The sequence below is a fragment of the Apus apus genome, chromosome Z, assembly GCF_020740795.1.
Source record: "Apus apus isolate bApuApu2 chromosome Z, bApuApu2.pri.cur, whole genome shotgun sequence".
Taxonomy (NCBI): Eukaryota; Metazoa; Chordata; class Aves; order Apodiformes; family Apodidae; genus Apus; species Apus apus.
Genome location: NC_067312.1, coordinates 73,397,436 through 73,425,083, shown reverse-complemented (window position 1 = coordinate 73,425,083; position 27,648 = coordinate 73,397,436).

Below are 27,648 nucleotides of genomic sequence, written 5' to 3'. Positions count from 1 at the left end.
CATTGATATCTCTTATTTCATTTTGTGTTCCTGATCCTAAATACTTTCAGGTTGTTATAGACTAACACAAAATCTTGAGCATGTTCACAAATCTAAGATCTATTTTAATCTTTCTCATGTTTAGTAAATTCAGTTCACCATTATTCTCATCAAGCATATTATACTGTTCCTTTTTTCTTATACCTAAAATGTTCCTTCTAAAACTAAGTATGTAGATAGTTCAAAAGCCTATGATTTATTGGATCAAAACTACATTTTTTCTAGGTATTCTTACACCTCTTATTTAATAATATTTAATCTGCAATGTTTCCAGCTCTTCGTGACTTTCAAATCAGCTATATCTCCTGTTCCTCTAAGTTAGGACATATTTATAAACACAGTTCTTCTACTCAGCCATTTTACAATTTATCCCTGGTTTCCCTATTCTACTTCATTTATTAATGGGTCTATTTAGCTAGTGTCTTTGATTGATATATTTGAAACCTCCTTGTAATTCCCATAAAGTGTTACATTATTCTGACAACTGACTTTATAAGTGGAATATGGCCTTTATGTGCATGCTCACTAATTCTGTATCAAACCTTTAACACAAAATCTGTTCAGCCTTATCAATAAAAACTGCCACTGCTCTGCCACAGGCTGCTGAGATTTCAGCACAAAATCAACATTTTAAACTATCATCCAGGCAAAAGAAACAGCAAAGTTCAGCTCACTGGTTTCCACATCCTCATGCTGTTTCAACATAAATTAATCTCATATTGAGTTGGAGATGGATAACCCACTGACTAATGTATATGAAGATGTGAATCTGGCTTATAACATCTTAATTTTTGAAGACAGTGAGGGAGGAGAGGAAAATCCATTTTGACTTTCATATCTTACATTAACTTCTAAAGGTTAGAAAGTGATTGTTCCACTTCCATGAAAAACAAGTAAACTAGGAGTTAGTGAAACACGGCAAACATATTGCTTCTTAAAGCAGTTTTCCTACACTGATTGCAGACAATTGCCTTCTACACATTATGAGTTCATTTTGCTTGCATTTTTTTTTTCCCCGTTTTTTTCACCTTATGTTCACTTTTACTAGAGAAAGTCCAGTGGAGGGCAATAAAAATGACTAGGGGATTGGAGCACGTCCCTGATGAGGAAAGGCTGAGAGAACTGAGACTGTTCAGCCTGGAAAGAAATATGAGGGGAGACCTTTTTAATGCCTGTAAGTATCTAAAGGATGGGTGCAGGAGGATGGAGCCAGACTCTGTTTAGAAGTTCCCAGTGACAGGACAAGGGGCAACGGCCACAAGCTGGAACATGGGAAGTTCCATTTAAATATGAAGAAAAACTTCTTTATGGAGAGGGTGACAGAGCCCTGGGACAGGCTGCCCAGGGAGGTTGTGGAGTCTCCTCCTCTGCAGGTCTTCAAGACCTGGATGCAGTCCTGGGGAATGTGCTTTAGCAGAGCAGTTGGACTAGATGATCTGTAGAGGTCCCTTTCAACTCTGACCGTTCTGTGATTATGCGATTTTTGTACCATGTTATGACTGGTTCTGATTTCCTACCATTTTGTTAATCTGCTTCAGCACATTTAACTTAGTTGACCCAAACATCAAAAACCCTAACGGCTTTATATATATATATATATATATATATATAAATATAAAGTGCACCCACATGTTCCCAAGATTTTCATGGTGTCACCTAATAACACACATTAAAGCCCACATTTTACAGAGACTTGAGAAGCCATTTCTGATCTACCTTATACCATTACAATTGCAATGATAATAAGTCTACCTCAGTATAAGAAAAAGAATCTTGTCCTAACCTTCTAAAACCCCAATTTAGCAATATACGCAATTTCTGAAACCCAGACATTTTTAGTAATTCAAAATACTTCTTTCTTGAACCAGAATCTGTGTATTGTACACTCCATTTAAATAAGAAAGAACAACTAGGCACATGTTTTTAAGAATGTATAAAGGTTGCAGTTTTTTTAATGTTTTCACTGAAATCCTGAAACCCTACTAAGCTACCTGATACTACATACGGGTCAGAAATAAAGTTTTAATTTGTTTTAAGATCTGAGCTGCAAACCCATCAGCTTTGGCAATTGAAAATCTCATTACCCAGCCTCTCTCTCAGGCCAGAAATGGATCTGTGGAGCACTCTTTATGTTGTGATGGTTTAAAAGAGGTTTTTTCTCCCCCCCCCCCCCCCTTTTTTTTTTTTTTAATTAAAATAAATTCTGGGTGAACAAGAAGCTCTGAAACAAGTCTGTTACCTTGTTACTGAAACCCAGCTGAATGTGAAATGTCATTTAGATTATCAGAGTTTTATTAAATGCCACAAATCAGAATTTGAACACCGTAAAAATGCAACACTTAAGTAGTGATATAGAAAATATACTTTCTTTGACTTAACAGCTCTCCACTTCAGCATGCAACAGGAATAGTCAGTTTTGAAGAGAGACGCTGGTGGCTCCAAGTACTACTTCACTTCTGTTTGGGGGATAGTTCAGCTGGGACAACAGGAGAGAATTGAGCTGCTGTGAATGCTGCACTCCAAAGGGAATTGTGCCAGACTCATTCTTTTAATTCTACAGAATTTTGCTGGAAAATGGCAATATTTGAGTAAGATTGCACTGTATGGCTGTGTCACCACAACTTTGTCTTTGCTAAAAAAAAAAAGAATAAAAATAAAAGTGAGTTTTACAGCACAAGTTTTGTGTATTTTTGATGTTCAACTAATTTATATTCAGGAACTGAGTAGAAAATATCTTCATGAACACTCCATAGAAACTTGTTGCTTAGAAAAAACAAACCAAACCAAACCAGATGCAGAATAATTTAGAATGCTCAAACAGAGAAGCAATTCCACCCCTATATGTCAAAAAAGATTGAAAAACATGTATTTGGCTCCATCATGGATTGAAATACAAAATAAAAAGAAGAAGCAACTTCAAAACAAATTAATTACTTTTTCACACAGCAAGTATTTCCTTCATGAGTTACGATCAGGTGACAGAGGAACTTCTGAGAGGGGAGGGAGAAAGTGAAAGAGTATGATGTTTAATTTTTAAACAAGACAAAATTTTCACACTTGATCTACCTTTTTACACATTCACAGAAAAGGAATTCTAGGATTATCTGTTTTAAAGGAAGCTTCAGTCCTTCTGGTAAGAGACTGTGCACTTCAATGTGGGATTCAGCTGTGGGTATAAGAAATGGTAGCATAGTTTTAACAGAAAGAAGGTAAGAACTGAAAATAAAGATATACATTTAAATGTGCATCTCTTTGCATTTTGCTTTCAGGAATAGGAACAGACAACCTGGGTCACTTTCAGGAGAGGTGATCAGAGATGCATCATCTCCTGAGATTTCCTCTATAGCTCATCACATGAGATAAAAAAGGGCCCATACTCCAGAAGACTTCACATAAGAAACACACAGCATTTATAGTGTTTCTCTGCAAAGGTTGCAACCATCAAAATAGAGGCAAAAAGGAGTCCTGTGCTTTTTTAGAAGGAAAATCTTTCCTTCATCATTATAAAACCTACTTGACTTGTATTGTGACAGACTGATGTGTTTCGCCTGTGTTTTCCTGTGAGCAATATCCTTCACATGTAAACTAATTATACATAGCAAATGAACTTACACATTTTTCTCCCCTCTTTATTTCACCCAGTGGTGTGAATGTTTGTGTTTCAGGAAAGAACTTGAAAAGAAGAGAGTTCAGACAGTTTGTGGAGATGCAAGAAAACCAAACAAAGTGTTCCAGTAAACCAGTTGCACTAAAACAATAATTGCACTCCTGATGAACATTCAAGAAGAGTTTTGATCTGAGAAACTTTAAAAAAATGAAAACATGAGGAAGCTTGGAGAAGGTTCCTGAGAGCATTAATGCAAATTGTTTGCAAAATTTACTGCAGCCATCATGACCTTCTACATGTGTGTTTTTTTTCAGAAACACTCATTCAATTATATTTTACTTGCATAAGTATCTGAAAAAAAAAAAAAAAAAAGCAAATTTCATACCTGTGTGCACAAATACTTGAAGAAAATGAATGGCAGATACATAGCTGTGTATTCATGCAAGAAAAGCTGATGCATTAATCTAATTAGGCAATTCACACAATGCCAGGAGACAAATCTGCCCAGTCAGAAAGAACCTAAGCATAAAGCTATGACTATAAGGAAAGATCTATTTTTGAGCAGTCCAAGGGGAGATGGCAATAATCTCTGCCAAAATAATGGTGAGGATGTCACACCAAATCAAATTTAAAAAAAACATAAAAAAATTATATTCCACAAGCAGAAAAGGGAGACAATTTCTTTTAATGAAATATTAGTTGTGAGTTATTCACTCAGCATTAATATTTGGCTTATAAATGATACTGATTAATTCCATTCTGCAGCCATGAAAAATCCATGAAATATTTTATCTATATTTTTTAGTATGTCTTCACTCTTAGTTTGGTAACTTTCAGTACTTTTAGAGATCTACATTACCTTCATTTTCCAGAAAATTTATTACAAGATTACCATAGGAAGATTCCTCTCTTGCAGCTGGCAGGCTCCCTCCAGAGACTAGGGTGATTTAATCTCCATAAGCCAGTCTGTCCCAGCAGATTCAAAAAAAGGGATGATGCCTCATCTTTTGATTTTCTCCTGACCCTCTGCTTCTCCTTTTTTATATTCCATTATGCAAATTATTATTTTCTTCAATATTTTTTTTCCCAGCATTTAGGCCTTCCATATATTTTTCTATCCTTACTCAAGAACTGCTGTATTTCTCGTATTGCAACAGAGGCAAAATCATCAGATTCTTAATGCAAATGACTGGAAGCCAAATATTGTATTTCTCTGTCTGCTATGAAATAGTCAGTTTTCTTGGAGAGATCATTTGAGTAGTCTTATTTCTAGTTTTCCTTGCAGACAGGACATGTAATACTGTCCTGATGTGAGTAATACCAGGTTCAATTCTTCAGTGTTTGTGACATGTTCACATAAGACAATGATAAAACACAGATAAAGACTCTTTATATCAGGTCAAGTTCTCGCTGGCTTTGATTGAAGTTTGCTGAGATAAAGATGGAAAACTAATTTAAAATATTACCTATTATAGATGACAATTAATTTAAACTTTTTACTTATGTTTATTTAATCCATATTCCTCACATCTATGTGGTATAATCTCAGGAATATGGGCTGTTGTGGGTTTTTTCTCTTTTTTTTTTAATGTTGTTTTTCCATGCACAATACCCATATTAACGGATCCTTGAGTTATCCAGAGATTATTATAATGTACTGAAGTAATGAATAATAATTTAAGGAAAAAAAAAAAAAAAGACAAGGAATATCTGAGGGGTGATTCTTGAAGTGGTCTGTCTAAATCATATACTTGGATTATTTAATGCAGGTTTATAATATTCAAAAACCTTTTTGAATTGAACTACCTTAATTTCCTTCTGCAGTTGAGAGCTAATGCTTCTGCACCAAAGTTTTGTGTATCAAATCAGGATTTCAGGTAAAATACAGTTCTGGGGAAAGACTGTGTGCAGCTACAAGATGTTTGCTCCCATAAAATAATGGGGAACTGGGTTGTAAAATGAATGCCACTAAACACACAAGGGTAAATCAGCTGTCCCCTCTCCCGAGTACAACCTGAGCTCGGCCAGGCTGAACAAGATGTGACACCATTTGTATTAGAGATAAGTGCCAATTCCCAGGGCTTTCTTCTGTCATCAGACTTCCTTTTTCATACACTAATGGTCTTCCAAAGAGCATGAAAACCTCAAAGAACCAGAAACACCATATTTCAAGGTTCTTGTTCTGAGCAGAGCAACTCTTTTTGACAAAGATACACGTGCCGAGGTCCAGTTTCCGTGGCAAGCAGGGAAAGAACATGACACACCAGTATGATGTAGATTCAGTCCATGTTTATTAGGCTGCGTGCAGATTATATAGTCTCAGGACAGCGTGTACTCCGTCCACGTGGCAGAGCAAGGTTTTTGAGTGGTTAGTGCACACTGTTTACATGTCCCCATTCCCCTTTTAATTGGTCCCAACTCCAAACCCTTTGTCCAGCCCCCCATCCTGTTTACCACACTACCCGACTGCTGTACATGACCTTCACTATCTAGTTCCCACAGAATGGCCTTCACTGTTTCTCTTTTTATCTAAAGTTTCTCATAACCATTCAGCACAGCTAGGGCCCCAACATCCATGCAAAGTTAATACATCCCCTTCCTGTGGAGAAAGCTTTAACCTCTCAGCAGCCTCTATTGAGCAATGCAGGTGAGACACAGACATCTGGAGGAACACCACCATAGCTGCTGGTGGTTTGCTAGAGGGAGAGCCCATCAGCAGCAAGATACAGATTCCCCACTACCAGAAGGACACTGAAGGACTGGAGCATGTCTAGAGAAGGGCAGTGGAGCTGGAGATGGGTCTGGAGCACAGATCTGATGAGGAGCAGCTGAGGGATCTGGGGGTGCTCAGCCTGAAGAAAAGGAGCCTGAGGGAAGACCTTCTCTGCAACTTCCTGAGGGGAGGTTGGTGCAAGAGGGAGGTCAGTCCCTTCTCCCAAAGAACAAGTGACAGGACAAGAGGAAGTGGTCTCAAGTTGTGCCAGGGGAGGTTTAGATTGGATATCAGAAGAAACTTCTTCACTGAAAGGGTAATTAAACACTGGCCCAGGCTGCCCAGGGCAGTGGTGAAGTCTCCATCCTTGGAGAGATTTCAAAGACATGTAAATGTGGTGCTGAGGGACATGGCTTAGTGGTGGCCTTGGCAGGGCTGGGTTAATGGTTGGACTTGATGATCTTCAAGGTCTTTTTGAAACACAACGGTTCTGACTCTATGTTAGTATGCCTCAAACAAAAGTTTTCTTTAACAGCAGAAATTGCTCTGCTTTACCAACCCCTGCCTGAAGGATGAGGATGCATTTCCATTTACATCATTGCTGTACTTATATAACTACATGCACTAGATGGCTTGAGACAATTTTCATAATTTTTGTGAAAAAAAACCCTCACACACTGAAGTTATTAAGTCCAGAACTGAGAAAATTAAGGATACCAGAGGGCTACAGCTCAGGAGAAATTTCACTGCTGATTTCAATATTGCTCTGCCAAGATAGTAATGGCAACAGCCAGGTAGTAATTATTTCCTCTTTTACATGATCAGAAACTGTCTCAACAGGTATTGCACATATAAATATCTTCTGTGAATATATTACTCTCAAGATAAGGTGTGTTCCTATCTATGCCATAAGAAAGAAAACATCACAGGATCTCTCCCTACTCTTTTCATCAGTCATTTTCTCCCTTTTATTTGCTCCTGCTCTACATAGTTTCTCTTCTCCCAAAGCAAATCACCTCTCATCTTAACCTCTCCACGTCTCTGCTTCCCTTTATCATCACAATTCTCAGTCAGGTTATTTAATCCCAAAGGAATAGAAAAGAGAAAGACCAAGACTTAGAATTTTGTCTTCAAAGCTTCCTGAATCAAAATCTGTAGTCATGTGGGGGGGAAAAAAAAAAAAAAAAAAAAAAGGCAGATAGAAGGCTCCAAAGGAAATGTAGTTTTGTTGTTTGGTTTTTTTTAGCTACCAAGACTTTCTAAAAGTATTTGCCAATTCTTTGAAATGTAGATTAATACAAAGGAGGACAGTTTGAAAAAGAGGTCCCCAGCTTGAATGCAAACTTACATACACTGCACAGTAGGTTTTAAAAAAGATGTCGTAGCCACTCATGCAAACAGGACACATAAATATGAACATGTAGGGAAGGGGGCCCATCCCCAAATTGTACAAAGTGGCAGCATCCCTCTTTAAACCAGCCCTGCTGCCAGGGAGGCTGATGCAAGAAATAAACCTAATTTTTGTTGTTGGCAACTGTGGCAACATGAATATAACACTTCAGGATTACCAGAGCTGCTGCGCATCCTACGGGTCCGACACTTCTCATGTGCCAAAAACCAATAGAAATTAGTTTAATAAGCAAATCTGGGTGTATTTTGCTCTTACACCACTCGGTCTTTCAGATTTTTTGACAAGACACCTTGAATGTGAACACTGAACTTGCCCTGGGGAGCTGCACTGAATGCTGCTGGCCTGCCATCCAGCTATCATGGACAGGTCTTACCCCTCATTTCAGACATACCCTTTTTGTATCTCAGCTTGCTCATCTGGCAGTCTCCAAGGTGCTCTTTTGAACTCCAGTAATGTGATCCTCCAGCTTTTGAGGGATCCCAGAGGAACCCCTCTGAATGCTGCTATTACTGCAAAGGTGGGGGGGGGAAAAGGAGATATGTTCTCCAGTGGCCTACCCTTGAAATGGCCCTGATTTGACATGTGTAAGCACTAAACCCCAAGGATAAGCATCTCATAGTTTTAACATAACTTCCAAAATATCAGCCAGCAATTTATTAAGTATTCTGAGATAATTTAGATAATTTTGAGGTTACTTTACATTATCAGGGTTTTATTCGTTTGTATGTTATGTGTGGTTTTTAATCACAGAAATTATTTATAAATGGTTATTCCCATCCTGTTCTCTCTTCTGATGCTTCAATTTCCACAATATACACAAAACAGCCTAATATAATGAACTAAAAATAACACCAATAAAATAAGAAAATATTAGCAGATGATGTTTCCCTATTGATTTTCTCTCCAATAATATGAGATTAATAGGACAAAGGGCATTAATATGATGTGATTGAGATCTCACAGTTAAAACACCAGACTGTTACACTGTGATAATAGCTAACAAACACTGCTGTATTTGACTAGCATTGCATCTTTACAGCATGATGCAATATTATGTCATGATACATTAAGAATAGAAGCTAATAAAAGTCAGGAGTTTTTAATGTTATAGGAAAATGACATAGTCCTTCTATTACTGACTGGGAAAGGAAAATAGTAAAGATTAAAATGAAATAAAGTCTCTTTACATTTAACCACACTATGATGAAGAAACATTAACTGAAGTAATTTTCTGTAGTTCAGTTTTATTATTTCTAAGGACAAGCTGTAGCTGCTGGAACTATTATTATCATCATTTATATTGTTGGGGCTTATGCAACATTTCATTGTAAACAGAACACGCTTTCCTCAACAATGAAGCAGAGTTCATTACAAGAGGGTTTCTCTCCATTATGAAAATCCATATTGACTTAGCTGTAGAGCTGGCAACAAAGCAAAGTCAAACAGAATGAGAAGGACTTTCCTTACATGCCCAACACCTAACTCACTGTTTTATGACACTGGAAAATAAACATCCTAGTGCCTAGTTTCCAGCAATGTGGCTAGTGTTATCTTAACAGCCTTCACAACTGGGCACAGAAAAAGCTTGAGAAAGTTAAAAACTCCCTAGACCTAAATATTAGCATCTGTTACTAGTTCTATGGTTATTTTTCCCATTTTTTTACTCAATAGACCTGTCAAGGAAAATATTTTCACTTATGTGCCACAAGTTCTTAAAAGGTCAGTGCTTTCCCAGTGCAACAATAGGTTAAAAGCTGGTCACCACAAACACATTTCACTGGATGTTCATGTACATATTTACAAGTCAAACTCAAGGTGATCATATCCTTATGCTCAAAATATATCATAGAAATACTTGCTAATGTTGCAGAATGGCCAAAATCCAGGCACAAAAGACCAGTGTCAATGTACTATCAACAATATCAACTATTACTTTTAAATAAATAAATAAATCTCAGAATGTATTTTACCAGACACTTTTTCATGGTACAATTTTTTAAAGTCATCCAATACTTCCTGGACTCTCACTTTCTGATCAGATAAAAACACTGTTATCAACAAAACTGTCCACAGGCTCCAGGAGTCAGAGAAATAGAGTTTGATGTACAGATTTGACCTGGGATTGTGTGTAGTGCTGTGCTTCCTTATATGTTTGTAAAGTGCTGATGCAAACATTGTCTGTTCTGGAGAAATATCAAATGTGATGATGGAGTCCTGTAAAAATCTTATCACAAAATTCTCATCTAGAGAGTAAAAATTTTAATATACAATAAAGAAAAGCTCACTAAACTCCTTTTATATTGCAAGAATATAGGATCCTGTCAAAAGTTAAGATGTTTATAAAGTCCTTATTATGCAGATATTTGGGGATTGCTTGTTTAATTTCAATGACTGTTTTAACTGATTGTAAAATAATAATATAATACTATAAAGTTACTCACTGTAATAAGTGGGTTTGTGACAAGAGCATTAGCATTTAAAAAATTTTGAGCTGCTCCATCACACTGCTCTTCAAAGAGGAAAAGGGAGCCTCTCTGTAACTCTCATTCTCAGTTTGGTCAGTTTCACAATCAAGATGTGGAAATTCAGCAGTTTTAGATATAATTATGGGGCAAAGATAGCTTGGGCTGGGGAGGTGGAAGTATTCCAGCAACTGTATCTAAATTGTTTGGATTCAATACATGTTGTCATTAATTCTGCTGGGGGAGAACAAAGCAGGACAGTTGCATGAGCGTGAAACCATTCAAAACTCTCCATTCTTGTTGTGATCATGTGAGATCAACATGTCATGAGCCAAAATTCATCCAGATCTTCAAGATCGTGTGTGGCGATACTCAAGTCTTCTAAGGAGGGTAAGTAATCACAGGTAATTGTGCTGAATAAGTTTTTTTCTACATAGCTATTGCTGTATGCAACCCATACTTTTACATATATGGTACAACAATTGTAACAACAGTACAGAAACAATCAGAAAGTATGGTCAAAAGGTTGGCTCTTTTCTGAGGACAGGAAATTAAAGGTTAAGGAAGGCAAAATGCTAATTTATTTATATTTGGATTAAGTTTTCTGTTATTCCCCTCCTGTATCAGGGAAATTAGGAGCATTGCAGTTGTTGATACTGTTACCAGCCTGGCCCAGAATGCCTACACTCCATCTTTAGCATCTGAAGATGAAAGTCACCTTTCTGATGGATTACAAGAGATATCAGATGCACAGGTTTGTTAGGGTCTCACTTGGGTGCTAGAGTTACTTTCCCCAGAAAACACAGTTATTAAATTAATGATACAAAACAATAAGAGATGAAGTTAAATGCTAAAAAATTACCTCAGCAGTGCCATGGCTGGGCTAGCAGTGTGTCTGATCCTGTCCAACACAATATCCAAAGAAGAGAAACAGTAATAAGAGGGGCAGCAGTTCTTAGCACAGAGATAACTTATTTAACACCAAGAGGAGAAGGAAAGGGTAAAGATTAAATGAAATAAGAAAGGCAGAGAGGAAAATTAATCAGTCACTCCTTTTAGCACCCCTTCCTAACAGAAGATGAATGAAAAAGAAAGAGAAGTATAAAAAATAACTTCAAAGGAAATCCTCGACATGCAGCGTGTTGGTAACTGCAAAATGCACAGAGTCTTACAGTCAGATTGTGAGAGCTTATCACAAAAAATAATTCAGCAGGATTTTTTCGAAGGACTAACTCATTTTATAGGGTCTTAACATTTGCTGTTATGCTGGCAAAGTGAGCGCGAGGAGGAAAACCAGAGCCAGGCAGTAAACTGATTGCCTGCAGGCTTCAGCCATGTACTCGTGTGCTTTATCCCCATAACATCACTAAATTGAGTAGATTCATTGTGGTAAGTGAGGTACATTGCTTCCTTAAAACCTCAGGTCTTGCTGTATACTGCCAGGGCAAGTCACCCTAATTAACTGATTAACAAAAAATTAACAGTGACTTTCGCCTCTTCAGTGTTACTTAATCCAAGAAGTGGTTCTGAGATAGGAGCTCATTCCAAAGACATTTCACAGGAACCACAGGAGCCTCCAGCCCTGGTACCCAGCATCCCCCATCCCCAGCCTCAAACCCATCTCTTCAATATTTAAATAAAAAAGACAGAGCACACCTCTTTAAGGCAGGTTTGACCAGCAAAACCAGAGTGTTGGTGCTGCCCATGGAATAATCACAGAAACCACCTAATCAGACCATTTTGTTGACTGCAGGGTGACAGAGGTAAATTTAGTCAAACCTGATGAGAAATTCACTAGAGATACATATTTACCTTTCCAGCATTATGGTGTCTGTATTTGAAATACCTCTGGTCTCAGAGCATGCCTACTGTCACAGCCTATTGACAACACCCTTAATCACCAGGTGCTCTGTGCTTCCATGCATCTCTCTCTCTCTCTCTCTCTGGTATTTTTAATATATCTTCTGCTTTCAACTCATCCACAGAGCTGTCAATTTTCTGAAATGCTTCTCTCACTCTCTCCTTCTCTATGCATGTCTACATTTTGGATGATATCTAGATAACTCAAATGAAAGACTGAGTGTTCTGTTTCAAAAGTGAGAATATTCAGTATTACCAGCCCATATGCTACATTTGAAACAGTTTAAAAAGTTGGCCTGTTTGTGTTACAGCTCAGCTGTAATGAGGTCTCATGGACAGCAAAACACCCACTACACATGCTTCTGAGAAGCCACTGACAATCTTAGCTGAAGCCTCATTTTAGGCTGGGCTTTTAGTTCCTTTATTGTATTCAATTTATTTTCTTTTCAGTGTGTTTGCCCTATTTTTTAAACATTTCTACTATCATCCTCCCAATCTTTGTCTTTTACGTGCTGCCAAAAATACATCCATGGTATTTAAAGGGAGCTGATTTATACATTAATTATAGCAGATTAGATGAATAATAAATGATTTCTAGCAGATTTACTCCTTTTCATTGCCTTTGCTGAAAAGATGTTGCAGGTTTATCCCTAGCCTGCTGGAAACCTAAGTATCTCTAAAAGGCAGAAAGACAGCCGATGTGATAAAATCTGTATGGCTCAATGAATCTTTTTTCCTCACCAGGTCTAGGCACAGTGGGATTCTTTCTTATTTCTTTTCTTTTGCTTTCTTTTCATCCAAGAGGGGAACAATTCACTCCCTAACCCTGCCAATGTCCCTGCTGGTCTCTGTTTATAGCTCTCTGTCAAACCAATGCTGCTGTGAGCAGAACCTCCACAACCTGCAAAAATATTCATTGTTTATCATTTACTGCCAAGGAAATCAGTTTGAGTGGTCAGCATCACATGAAATCACTCCTGTTTGCAATCTCAGTATCCCAAAATTTAGGCCAATTAGTTTTTCCCTATTGATCTCATTGCTTTCTGGAGACCTCTATGAGGGGAAAAAAACAAAAACAAAAACAAAAGCAAAACCCAAACAACTCACAAACCCTTCATTTTTGAAATTTACATCTCCTGCCTCTTGGATCTGTCTTTTCTGCTCAGGATATGTGTCTGGTGCTGGAATTACTGTAACATTTCAGAAGACTGGTTAGAATTTCATGTGGAGAATGTAGACTGAGCATAGACGAAACCCTGGAGAATCAGAGGTTGTTTTCCCCAGCAATTAAATTGAGTGATTTAGAGTTGGATTTGAAGGTGCTGGTGGCAATTTCAAGTATTGACCACTGTTTGACATTCAGTCCATAAAGAGAGAATAAATGGACTGTAGACAGGCAGTTGGTTTTTTTTTTAGAGCTATCTCCTGGGCATCATCTGTCCTTTAGAGACCTGGACAGGCTAAATAACAGTGTCAAGAGAAGGACAGCTTTTCATCTGCAAAACTAGGGGAAACTTCCCAGATTATGCGAAACTCCAGTGAAGATATTTTCTCCTCAGATTTAACAATCTCTTGTTAAAATCTGTGAGAAAAACTATAAAATTATTTTGAAGCTAATGTCCCTGGGCACACCCATGAAAGCAGCCCTAAATTGTTTAATACAAATGTGTTTAAAAGCTTGACATTGAATTATGTTGACATCAACTTGCCTTCAAAAGAGGTGCACATATATAATTCTTCCTTTACTCCATAAGATTTTGAATTTTGCACTTGGAAGTTGATCTCTTCACCCTAACAATGTCTATTCCCTGAAAACTTATTCCTGAGTATCTTCTCTCCCCAAATGTCTTTGCTAAAAGCAGAAATGCTCTAACTGTCCTTAGAGCCTTCATCTCTTGTACACAGAATTTTTACCTGAATTCAGCTGCAGTAAATAAATCACAAATAATACCTGAATAACTAATATTGATATTTAAATTCTTCATTCTTTAAGCTTCAGGATGAATGCTGGAAAGAGAGCAAGAGGGATTGCACAGAGGCCATGGGAAGGAGAAAGTACTGTTTATTGGACTTACTTTTTTGGTTGGTTTTTTTTGTTTGTTTCTTTCATGTTAAATTTAGAACAAGAATGTTGAAGTCACTTCTCTTGCTGAAAAATGAGAATAATATTATGTGAAAAAATTGATATTCTGAACTATACAGAATACACTGAATTCTAAAGCAATACCTTACAATAATGGCAAAGTGAGACTATTTCTACTAAATATTTTTATAGGAGTTTTAGTTTGCATTCTTTTAATTTGTGGTATAATGAATAAAGAGGTTGGGAAAGCTGTATTGTATTGCCCTTTACTGTAAAAACTGGACTCCAACAACACTGTAGAAAGTAGACTCAGTGCTGTTGATATATTTCAGTCACTGAAAAAGAAACTGTATAAATAAACAGAAAAACAAAATGATATGATGGCCAGTAGAACTGTGAATTAGGAGATGTCAGTGGTTATTTGCTGATTTGGTGAATGCCCAGTCATGTTCTGTACATCTGCAATGATGCAAGGATATAAAAAATTATGCATAATTTTTGAATGTGCAATTTACCACAAATCCAGAAAATGCTAACATTTGGGAAAAATCTCTGTTCCAAATTGGGAAACAGCAGCAGATGATATCATAAACATATAAAGCTATTTATTTATGCCTTAGGAATCAGATTTTCTCAGTGTGTTGTAGGTGAATAAATGCAATAATAAATGTGCCACACTTGGATTTTTTATGGTGTGAGCAGGGGGCTGAAAATAAAAATCTGAGTGCTCAGGAAGGAGATAGCCCTGGGACAGTCCATGCTGCCTGCTGTTGACTCCCTTTCACACACCAGCCAGGGACCATATTTAAAACCTATTTGGTGAGCTGTCCACTATGGAAAAGTCTGGATCTTGTAGAACCATGTCAGAAAGGGGCCCAGTCCTCCTTTCAGCAAAATTAATTCTGTGGGATCTCCTGGGTCTGGCATGAGGCCCTATATAAACAGAAATAAAGTCACTGCTTATTACTGAAAAGTCATCACTCATTGCTGAGTATATTACCAGCTGATATAAATTGCAGGACCTGGCAAAACCAGAAAATTATTTCTGTAATCCTAAACTAAAACAATCTATAACACTTAGCAATGATGCAGCTCTTCACATCCCCAAAGTGATGAATGAAGATCAATTAATTACTCTTTCCAACATCCTGTAAGGGAACACCTGCTTCTATTTAGATGAAAAAGTCACTGAAGGGTCATCAAAGCAGAGAAGATCCTCCTACAGAAATCCTCCAGTGGGGACATCCTGAGATGGAAGGATGGTATTTTTCCCCACAGACAGGCAAGGACAATGCCTCAGGATCTGTAAGAACCTACTCTTCCACCCCAGTTACATTTTCCTACCAGTGCCCACTGATACCTGGGACTGAGTTTTAAGATCTATTCTATTTTCCTAATAATTCCTGAAGGTCAAGAAAGCAGCAGGCAGCCTATGGTGACAGTTGCTCTCCATCTCCAGCTTTTTTTCCCAGGAAAATGGACTCAAGGAGAAATGGGTCCCTCCTCCATGGCATAAAGATACAACCATGAGTGCAATGAAGTCCCATCAGAGACATTTAGTGACAAATATTACAGGAAGAGCAGGTGTCTCTGTCATAATGCCTGGGGAGGAGAGCATACACACTGAAATGACTTCTCCAAGACTTACACATAAACTGTAGCCAAGCCAAGAATTAAAATGTACACGTGCTAAACCTAAATTCTTCTGGTACATTGGCTCAGACTCATCCTGGCAGTTCTCTGCTCAACTGCCTCGCAGAAGAAGAAAGCTGACTCTAATGGTGTTTTAAAATGTTCTTTGAAAATTACACTTGAAAGACACCTCCTCCAGCATTTTTCCCAGTTCTCTACACCCAAAACAGATCAAAAACAGGAGCCACTAGACAAAATCCCAAATCAAAACAGTATATGTGACCTGAAAATACCCATAGAGACTTTTTAAAGTTCGAACTTTTCTCTCTTTTTCTACTGGAGAAAACATGCCTATTCCACAAGTGTAGAAAATGGTTGTGAAGAGACCAGAGTTATTAGCCTTTTGCTCCTATAGCAGGTTGCCAACATTTATTGTATCTTATGTTTTTTTTATATGCACTGCTTTGCCACTGATAATGATAATAACTTAAACAGCTGATATTTAAAGACATGGAAATTCTATGGGTCTGATCCACCTTTGGTTTCTGGATATGCTATCAAATAATGCATTATATGAAAAAGCTTCTGTTCATTATAGCTATTTTTCTACCATGCATAGCCTGCCAGGACTTTCATTCTAAATTATAATTGTCAGTGGTTTGCAGCAAAACATCTTAAAAAATACCAGGGTTTTTCACATACATGGAGGAGAAGAGAGAGTAATTTGTGGACAGTAAAAGGGACACAAAGACATTAAGGCAGGAAGTCTAGTGTGGGCAAATGGTTGGGCAAAAACCTCTTTGCTGTGTGTCAGTGAAGTTTTTCTGTTTTGGAAAGCATAAAGGTGAAATACACTCGAGCTCCACACATTTTAAATCTGTATCAAGGGCTATAGTTACACATCCACAGTAGCTCTCTGTGGGATTTTTTATTATTATTATTATTTTCTTTTTGTCACTAGGAACACAAAAAGCTTCAAAGCTGGATTTTTTTCTTTCCTTCCTCAAGCTAAGTCAACAATACCACCACCAGCATCAGCGGTGTTGCACCAATGTAAAACTGGGGGGGGAGAGAGGTGAATCAGCACCCTCATTTATTGGTTCATGTCAAGCTATTATTTTTCTTTTTAGGGCTCAGTCCTACAGTTCCCCACAACCACAACTGAAGTCAGTGGTACTGTGCCTGCAATAAAAACTGAGAGAGAGTTTCTTTCTCTTCTTTAAAATGTATACTGAAAGCCCACAAGCTTTTTTGTCCCCACAACCTTTCCAACACCAGAATTACAGGCTATGTTGTACAATGTGGTCACCCTGGAGAAGCAGGAGTAAACCTTCACAGCAACCAGGGGAGAAAAGAACATTTATATTCAGATTTCCTTCTCCTTTTTATGACAATGCATTTAAAAACTACTAAACAGATGGATTAAAATACGCACATTAGTTTCAAAGTTCACTCTTCCATCACAAGTATTAGAGATATGTTCAAGTAACTATTTATTTCCCCAAGAGAATAAAAAATAATTATATATCTTAAAGAATATCAGCAAGAGCTATGAGGCCAGGAACTGTGAATTTCTGATCACCCTTGCACAACAGAGATGCAACCCACTCTCACCCAAGATGGTGGTTTTACTTCAAAAGTGAAAAGGAAACTCCTATATTTTTACAGGGACTGGCGTGCACAGAAGCAGCTTGGTCAGTTAACCCTGGGTGTGTTGGGGAGGGACAAGTCATTATTATCTCCAGACTCCCAGTATGGAGAGTTTGTTTTCTGACTTTCATAGTATCTGTTCTTGGAGAAGACATTAAAGCATTTCTCACCACGTACTTCCTCCCATCTTGGTCTGAGCAATGACACTGTGCTCGTTGATGTCTCAGGCAGCATCTCCCTTCCCTTCTGCTGTGCTGACAAGGACATCATCTGCTGGTCAGAAATGACTGGCAAAGGCCAGTCCTACAACAAGTGTAAAATCTTCACACTGCCTCTAGAAATTTCGCCTAAGTAGCAAAGAAAGCAGTCACAGGAGAAAAATGGCACCATCAGTGTATTAACGAGTTATTGAGTTTTCACTGTGAAAAAAAAAGGAGGGAAGGCTTAGCACAGAATAAGGTCCTACACCCTATAAACAGCTGATAATGATATATTTACGAGTACACCACTTCTCTGGTAAGTCTTCTAAGTCTAGGGTAAGCAAATTCTTTAAAAACTGCCAGCCCTCCAATCCCCATAGTGTGTTAAATATTTCTTATTGTTTATTACAGCTGTAAACATTTAATAATTCATGATTAAATGCACAGTGAACTTATTACAACATGAAATATTTAATAAAATGTAAATTTGATGTAGATGCAAATTTAAAATTAGTTTTAGTCTTTCTGCATAAAATGTAAAATTTCTTGAGTAGGTGCATCTAATAATGAGAGACATTTTTTCTTTGCTCCTATTTTTACATCTTATTACATCTTGAGCTTTAATCCACTGTCCTGTTTCTTCTTGGAAACAGCAGGCACTGATTTAAAAGGAAAAAGTAGAAAAAAATTGACACACAGGTCAAATACTAAAACATGCACCTGGCAGGTCCCCTGATAGGAATCCTAAAAATATTCCTTTAATGCCATTTAAGAAACAACTGAAATATTTATTTGAAGAGGTTACATTTTGCCAAATGAGGAAACAAATATCTAAACCAAACAAGGCATTTTTGCCTTTGTTTTCATTCCCCCAGGTTTTGGCTTGCATGAGATTCACAGGACTAGTTGATATCAGCAGTGAAAACACATTCTTTATTCAGTGTCTTCTCATTAGAGAATGCTATGTGGTATAAAACACATCAGCTTCCCATCATCTGCATCTCTTTACTCCAGCTTGCCTGCAGTCCATGTAAAGTGTAATTTTTGTATTGTGGCCTTGCTAAATTCCAGCCATTTCAGGTTTAAAGGTTCTACCTCTAGTCCAAACCCATGGGCAGCCCAGTACTCCTCATTATTTGTGAAATGCACACATTGCTGTGTTTGAGACAATTTGTGGATAGATGTTCTGATGATGCATATCATATCGTGACTTTTACAGTAGCTCTTATAATGAGTCTGTTTAGTTAACTTTCCTTTTCCCTTTGGCCATCTTTGATGCTCACATACATTATATTTTGCCAGGACACTGACTCCCACAAGGACCAGCATACTTACCAGCTTCTGGATCAGAACTCTTTGCAACAAGCAGGTTTTAAATGTTATGATTTTATCCCCTAATGGCTCATTTCAAGACAGGAACAAAAGCAGAATAATAAGCTAAGAATAAAGAGAATGACGTTAATTATTTTCAGTAATTTAAATAATAGCTTGGACTGTGTATACCCTGAGTCCCAAGTGCATAGTCCTCAATTGATTCTTTCCTAATCACCTTTCTAAAGGTGATTTTAAAACCTAAACTAAGGTTTATGAAAAGGTATCCCTCCCTTCAGTGCACCTCCTTAAATGGCATTTTAGATAGCAGAAAAATCAAGCCAGTACTATAAATAACTTTTTTAGTCTGTAATTATTCCCTTTCCAGATTTCACCCCTGCTTGAGTAGAGGGGAGTGGAGAGATCTCCAGTGTGAGAATGGGAGGGTGCACACTGCATACCAATGCCATGGATTCTTATTTACATGTCGCTCATGTTTATGCAAGTTAAAGACAAATACAGCTCTTCCTGCCTTCCCCAGGAATCTCAGGCACAGGTCAAAGCTACAAACTGCACTCACATCCAAGCTCGTATTTTTTATGGAGAGTGAGAAGCACTAAGAGCTGGTGAGGTGTGTGTGTGGGGGGTAGGTCTTTGCAATTTTCTTTGAAAAGATAACTTACATTTTCAAAAAGCAAATACCAGATGCTTTGTTCAGCTTCTTTAGTGGGTTTCATGTTACAGGAATATTTGCCGGTGATGAAAACGCCGCAGAACCAATCAAACAGCACTGCTATATAGACCGCCGTGCGAGGAGCCCAGTGTTTAAAATAACCTTTGCATTATTCATTAAGAGCTGATGCTTATGCAAATTACAGAAACATGTGCCTACCTGACCATCATGGGTTAATAACAACAACAACAAAAACAACAGCAATACAAAAACCAAATGCACAGCCTCTCCCCTAGCAAACTTGTAAGCTTTGAGCCCTCCCCAGAATCCAAATAATCAACAGCAATTCCTCCTTAAATGCACCAAAGAATCACAATTCTTACCTGGATAGCTTCGTAGGGCCCTCAGATTTTCTGGGTAAGATAACTGACTGTGTGTGCAACCAATAAAACTGAATTGAAAAGCTGATTAAGAGCACTTACTTAATGCAAAGCCACTCGCTGAATATTCATATGATGCCTGTGTTTATGCAAATTAAAGCGAAGAGAAAGCCCAAGAGGATTGGTTGCCATAGCCCTCAAACACTGTGTACAGCAGAAAAACAGAGAATAGTGACAAATCTTGAAAACCATTGCTAGGAAGGAGAATGAGTACTATAGTAAAATATTAAGTCATCCATGAATCACAGCTTTTAAGAGCTTTGTCTAACAATACCATTTTTAGGTCTAGCAGGTATTTTTCTACAATGTACTAATCTGTAATTATCACCATTGTACAAGATAGTAAAACTAATATTTGTCAGCTTTATTTATTCTGTAACTGTGTAAGCAGAGTCCTTAAGCAGATCAAGCAGGTGAAAAAAAACATTTACAAAAAAATTATCATGTGATAGATTAAGTACAAAACCCACAGGCTTTACTAAGTCTTCCATGTGGGGCCATCTTCTTCAGCAAAAGGAAAGAGAAAGTAGAGTGTGCCAATGGGAGTCTGCTAGAAATAAAACTGAGCTCCTTACAGTCTTAATTTAGTTTTGTAGCTGCTTCATTCTAGTTGCAGGCTGATGTGTGATACAACTAAAATTACTGTAGCACTGGGTTTTTCTCAGCCTGGGAGCAACTTGAAAATGCTATGCTTTTTTACAAGTAAAGACCAAAATACATGTGGAACTTATGTAAAATGCTATTTATCAAATCAGGTTCAAATATATCAGTCAAGTTCTTAATATGGTAATCACCAAAACTGATGATGTTTTTCTACAGTAAGATATTTCAAAATCAGAATGATATAGTCTGTCACATTGCCATTTCCTTGGTAAGCAAAAATATGTAAAAATAGAAATCCTATTCTTACATGGTATATTATATTTTAGCATTTTCCATTTATTTCCATAAACAAATTACACTTTCCAGAGAGGTTCCCATTTGTGGATAACCATTTATTAATTGTGCCATTGCTATGGAAGTTTTAAGAAGGATGAGATTAAACCATTTCATGGAAGATAGTTGAATTGTGGGTCAATAGATTTATCTGGCTTTTAAGTTCTATATGTTTTCCACTGGTATATATTGGCTGCTGTTAGCAGAAAACTCTTCAGCTGGAAAAAATCCAACAATGACCAAAACAAAAATTCCAACAAGAACTCCTTCTCTATAAGCACATGTGAACAGGGATCACTGCTCTGTGGGAAGCCGATGGTCTCCCCTTCCTGGTGAGATGAGCTGAGGTCAAATGCACCTCTTCAGGAAGTGGAGTGAGGGTCCCACTGCAGGAAATTAGAGTCATAGAATGTTTTGGGTTGGAAGGGACCTTAAAGATCATTTAGCTTTAACCCCCTGCATGGGCAGGGGGTCCCACTAGACCAGGTTGCTCCAAGCCCCATCCAACCTGGCCTTGAACACTTCCAGAGATGGGGCAGCCACAGCTTCTCTGGGCAACCTGGGCCAGGGTCTCACCACCCTCATGATGATGAATTTCCTCTGAATGGCTAACCTAAACTGTCAGTGATAATCCATTATCCCCTGTCCTCTCGTTACAAGTCCTTGTAAAAAGCCTCTCCCCAGCTTTCCTGGAGCCCCTTCAGGCACTGGAAGGTGCTCTAAGGTCTCCCTGGAGCCTTCTCTTCTCCAGGCTGATCAACCCCAACTCTCTCAGCCTGTCTCTAGAGCAGAGCTGCTCCAGCCCTTGGATCACCTTCATGGCCTCCTCTGAACTTTCTCCAGGAGCTCCATGTCCTTCTTATGTTGGGAGCTCCAGAACCCGACACAGTTTTGCAGGTGGGAAATGTGGAAAAGGCATAACTTAAAAGAACAAAACTAAAGATATCTGGGGACAGGGCAATTGGTTGCAAAGGCAGAAAGCAGGGATGGAGACCAGAAGACTAAGAGAAGAGGCAGTCCTGCCTTCACTCATGTAGAAAGTAGGCTTATGCCTGGAATGGGAGTCTCATGAGCAGCTGAGTAATAAATATGCAGCAGGAGATCAACAGCTGGTGAATATAGTCATGTATACTTAAAACCAACACAAAACAAAACAAAAATGGAGAACGCACATTCTCCTCTGCATTGTATATAAAAAAAAAAAAAAGGGAAAACACGAGGGCTTTTCTACTTTCAAGGCAGATGTCCATTACTGAGTGGGGGAATTTCAAATTATTCCATGAGGTTTTCTGGAATTTTCATTAAGATCTAACAGTACTCAAATACTACCAAGATTTTCCATTTTCTCCCCTAAAAGAATTAAGTCTAAAAATAATCTTGTCTTCAGAGAAGAAGTATTTTCCCAGGCCGTACACTATGCCAGCTGTGACATCATCAATATGCAGCCATTGGCTAAGCTGGATGTGCATGAGGATGTTGATGCAGTGGTTTGGCACACCAGCATCTCATTCATAAGATACATGGGCATATATAGGAAGCAGAAATGAGAGCAGAACATGAAGAAATTGTCATGGGCCCTGATCATCTTTACTCCTCTACTCACTTTGCAAGCACCAGAGTTGACAATCTTCCTGGCTGCCAGCAGGAAGTGTCCCAGTGGATTCAGTGTATTGGGATTAGTTATGCGTGAAGAAGGCTGAGCTGCTGTTGGCTTTTCCAGCAGCCATTACTATTATATACTTCATGGAGTTATTCCTAACAAGTGACGCAATGTGATTCAGAATGTGCTGGTGAGATAACTGGGGTTTTCTTGGGTTTTTTTGTTTGTTTGTATTGTTTTGTTCTTTGTTTGTTCTTTTTTTCTTTTTTTTTCTTTCAAAAAAAGGGGTTTGAAGTTTAAATGCAAGTGGAAGCTGACAATGTCCTGCTGTCCTGGTTTGAGCTAGGATGAAGCCAATTTTCCTTTTACAGATTTTTTTTATTATTATTTTTCCTTCAGTAAGCTTTCTTTTAACTAGTACCAGGGTGTTCTAACTAAGGGTGATAAGAAATGCTGGAATGTTTTTCTAACTGCTGGGTCTTCAAGGTCACATCTTCACTCTCCCAGCTCAGACACTACGGGGAGATCTATGACCCCCCCTTAGGAGGCTGAATTAGACAGACAGCAAAACTGGCCAGAGATGTTCCATTCCATAGAGCTACGTAAGCTCAGAGGAAGGTTAGAGATCACAGAAGGCAACTTCCTTCCTTCTTCTTCTTCCCTTCTCTTCCATCCATGGCTGGTGTCAGGGGAGGACTCTGTCCATCCCTCACTGTCGATCCCCAGGCTGGAGCTCTCCTGACCCTCATCACTCTGCACTCTCTCCAGCAGCAGCTCCAGGATTCCTCGGGACTGTTCCAGCTCAGGAGATGCTGGGGGAGTTGCTGGGGGTGGGGGGAGGTGAGAGGCTTTTGCACATCCCTCAACATATTTGTATATAATTGTATATATTTCTTATATCATTAGTGTTTCATTAAAGCTGTGCAGTTCAGTTTTCAATCCAGCCAAGTCTCTTCCTTTTTCTCTCTCTCCTTCCCTACCTGGGTGGGAGGGGGAGGGGATCAAGAGCGTTGTTGTCGAATCCAAGTCAAACAGTGACACCCACCTTTTCAACTCTAGCTTTAGCCAAGATGTATGTGTGTGACCTGACCCTGTGAAGTGATATTTCTGTGCTGTAGTCTCATCAGTCCCTCACCTTTCAAGCACACCAAACCAAGAAACTAAATTACTTTAAAGAACAATGAAATTGAGGAAATCTGATCCATAAATTGACTTATTTGTTCTGCCAATTCACTAAGTGACACTTAAGTCTAAGTGCCTGGAAAAAAAAATAAAAGGCAACTATATTATGAAGCTGACGAACAATTAGGCAGTTATAAAGTACAGAATGGCTAAGTGGAAAACACATAGTAATAATGTTTTCCATTTTCCTCTCACCCATCTATTTACTTTATTTCCACAGCAAATGCCATAAGTGAACCAGAAAGGGAACTTCACTTTCTAACCTCTGGACTAGTGACAATGCTGGAGATTTAGCTACTTTGCCGAAGCCCACACATAGAAATGATGATCCTGCCAAAGTTTCACAACTTATTTAGATAAAAAGTGGACAGCTGTGCTGACTTGCCCTTCCCTACAGACACTGTGTGCATCTGTCTAACCTCAAGCATTCACACTGTTTTCAAAGATGAATGACAGAACAACATGCAGCAGAAAACACTTCATACATTCAGGTGAATGGTGTGTAGAATCTCCTGGATCTCCACAGCAATAAAAATAATACCTCATGCCACAGAACCCTACTGAAGTATGACTCAAAACTTTCAGACTTACCACACACCCAAGGATTTCACCATGCATTTTGGAAAAGATGGCACTGAAGATGTCTCCATAGCAACAGGTTTCTTGCTCCTTCTCAAAGCAGCATGTCTGCATGGGATTCAGCTCCTTGCATCATCTCTTCCCTCACCATTTTCCTTTCTCTCAGCAATATCTCCTGCAAACCTCTTTTCACATCTGTTTTCTTCTCTCTTTATCCTTCGCTTGCCTCTCAGCTGCTGTCCCACTAAACAAATATTTACTCCTAGTTATCAACCTCATTTCTCTTCCCACCAACACTAAAGCCCATTTAAAAACTTCCCTCTCCTGGGATCATAATTTCATCACTATTTGGGAGACAAGGCCAGTATACCCTCATGGCAGTACAACTGCCCAGACACACTGCATCATGAAAGCTTGGACCCATGTAACATAAACATAGGTTAAGCATCACAGGGAATTAGACCATGCCAGGAAGATTTCAAAGGAACTAAGAGGAAACAAATTTTTATCACATGCTGTTGAAGATTCAATAGAGAAGACTGAGGGGTGGTCACTCAAAAATTACACAAAATTTTCCAACTCTATTTTGAAGAAAGACGTTATAGTATAAACTATTACAAAAATGCCTGGAAAAATCTTCCACACAAAAAACCAAACACAAACCAAACCAAAGAACAACCAAGAAGTGAACTTTTCTTGTTAGTAGAAATACTGACTTCTGAGAAAAAAAGAAAAACAAAAAAAGTATTACCTCAAAACACAAGTAAAAATTAGAGTGTGGAGAGCTGTGGGAGTGTCTGTGGGTGGAAGCACCTATGAGAGTGTGTGTGCCATTAGGTTGGATGAGACAAAAATAAATTTGAAGGGTGAACTTGCTATGATGAGAATAAGGAGAAAATTTTGCTGCAGCCCAGGAAAATTTTTTTTAAGAAACCTAGTACAAGATGGAGGAGAAATGAAAGTGCAAACATTTATTTTTATGACATAATGGAGTTTAAAAATTAAGCACAGCAGTTAGAAAGATCCTGCAAAATCAAAAAACCAACCAACCAACTAAAACTAAACAAAAGAACAAAACACACACAAAAAAACAAACCACAAACCAAAACCAAACTTGACATGTCAGTATATGAAAGCCTGCTCTCTTTTCAAAGCAGTGTTCTGTCACCTAGGATATGGCAAATCAAAGCATGGAATAGGGATGGACATACATCTCTTTACACAGCCAAGCCATGGAGTACGGACGTGTGGAGCCACAACTAGAACCAAATGTCAGACTAGAAAGAGAACAAACTGGAGGTTCTACTTTCAAAAAATCACTACTAATTCCAATTTATTGATAAGTGCCTCCTCCAGGAGGTCTGCCAAATGCAGCTTTGAAAAGTGTCGGGTCTAATAAGAATATTTTTTTAAACCACTAAATCTTCAGGTGCCCCTTTGAATGGGTGCACAATATGATACGAGTATAAAAAAGCCTCACTTTCAAGCAACATAAATGACAAGGTGCCATTGGTAAATCTGTTTAGGAAAAAAAAATAAAAGAAAAAAAATAAAGGAGAATTCTAGATATATTAACTGATTCTAGTACTGAAACACTGTTCTTCACCGTGAATATAGAGGTTATGCTCTGTGAACAAAGTCCTGCAGTGTCTGGAAACTGGCTTCCCAGCTTAAAGCTGAGGTCCCCTGTGGAAGATGTAATTTTACACAGGAACTGAAAAAACAAGTCATTACCAGAGTCTGTGTATGAAAGGGTGCCAAGGTTGCTGGTGAGTGTAAATAACCTGATATATGTTTTATATGATTTCTTTAGTGAATATGATATATGTGTTATTCAGCAGCAGGAATAAAAAAATTCAGAATTCAGTGTGCCTTTTTTTTTCTTTTCTCCTACAAAATCAAGTATTCAGTATCTCTAGATTTCTGAGTATGAATGACCTAGTCAGAGTGGGATTGAGCAGCTGGTGAAGAGTTTCCACAGTTCAGTATTGTCCCTTTAGATAAGGGAAAATTCAGAGCAAAAGACTGATCTTATTGGGATATTTATTCTCAGAGTACAAAAGAATATTTCTCTCCTCTGTTTTACTTCATGATTGGGCTAATAATGACCAAAGACTCTTTGAAGTTCTTCGTCTTGAACTTATGAATTGCCTACATGACTTTTAGCAGAAGTGAAAAACTGATAGGGACAAAAAGCTTTCTATCCACTGTTTTTCCACATCCAAAAACTTCAGCTTATGAACTCAAAATCAAGGACAAATTATAAACCTGAGCAAGGCTTATATGCTACTGAGACAAAAGATTCAGATGCGTTTTTTTTTTCCTCTTGTCTTTCAGTCTCACAAATTTTTACTTTACAGATTAGCTGAGTGAGGATGGGGGATGCAATATGAACATATTCCCCTTGGAAAGCCTGAACTTTCCAGATACATGAGCCCTGTCACCTGTACACACTATCAAACCTGATGTACTTCCTAATGCAGCAACAGTGGTTTTACAAAACTGGAGAGTTTCTTTGCTTTCCTTTCCCTTAGAAGAGGTAACAGTTCCCATCCAAGGTCTGTAACAGTTTGCTAACACAGTTCATAGAAGCAGTAAATTGCTAGGAGGGGACCTCAAAGATCATCGAGTTCCAATCCCCCTGCATGGGAAGGGACACCTCCCAGTAGACCAGGTTGCTCCAAGCTCCATCCAACCTGGTCTGGAACACTTCCAGAGATGGGGCAGCCACAGCTTCCTTGGGCAACCTGGACCAGTGTCTCACCACTCTAACAGTAAAGAATTTCCTCTTAATGTCTAATCTAGATCTACTGTGTTCCAGCTGGAAACCCTTCCCTCTGTTCCCATCCCTCCCTGCCCTTGTCCAAAGCCTCTCCCCAGCTTTCCTGTAGCCCCTCCAGGTACTGGAAGGTGCTCTAAGGTCTCCCTGGAGCCTTCTCTTCTCCAGGCTGAACACCCCAACTCTCTCAGCCTGTCTGCAGAGCAGAGCTGCTCCAGCCCTCAGATCATCTTTGTGGCCTTCTCTGGACTTCCTGCAACAGCTCCATGTCCTTCCTCTGCTGGGGACTCCAGAATTTGACACAGTACTCCAAGTGGAGTCTCACAAGAGTGGAGTAGAGGGGCAGAATCCCCTCCCTGACTTGCTGGCCACTCTTCATGAAGCCCAGGACACAGCTGGTTTCTGGCCTGCAAGCGCTCATTGCCAGTTCATATTGAGTTCTCATCAACCAACACACCACCAAGTCCATCTTCTCAGGGCTGTTTTCAATC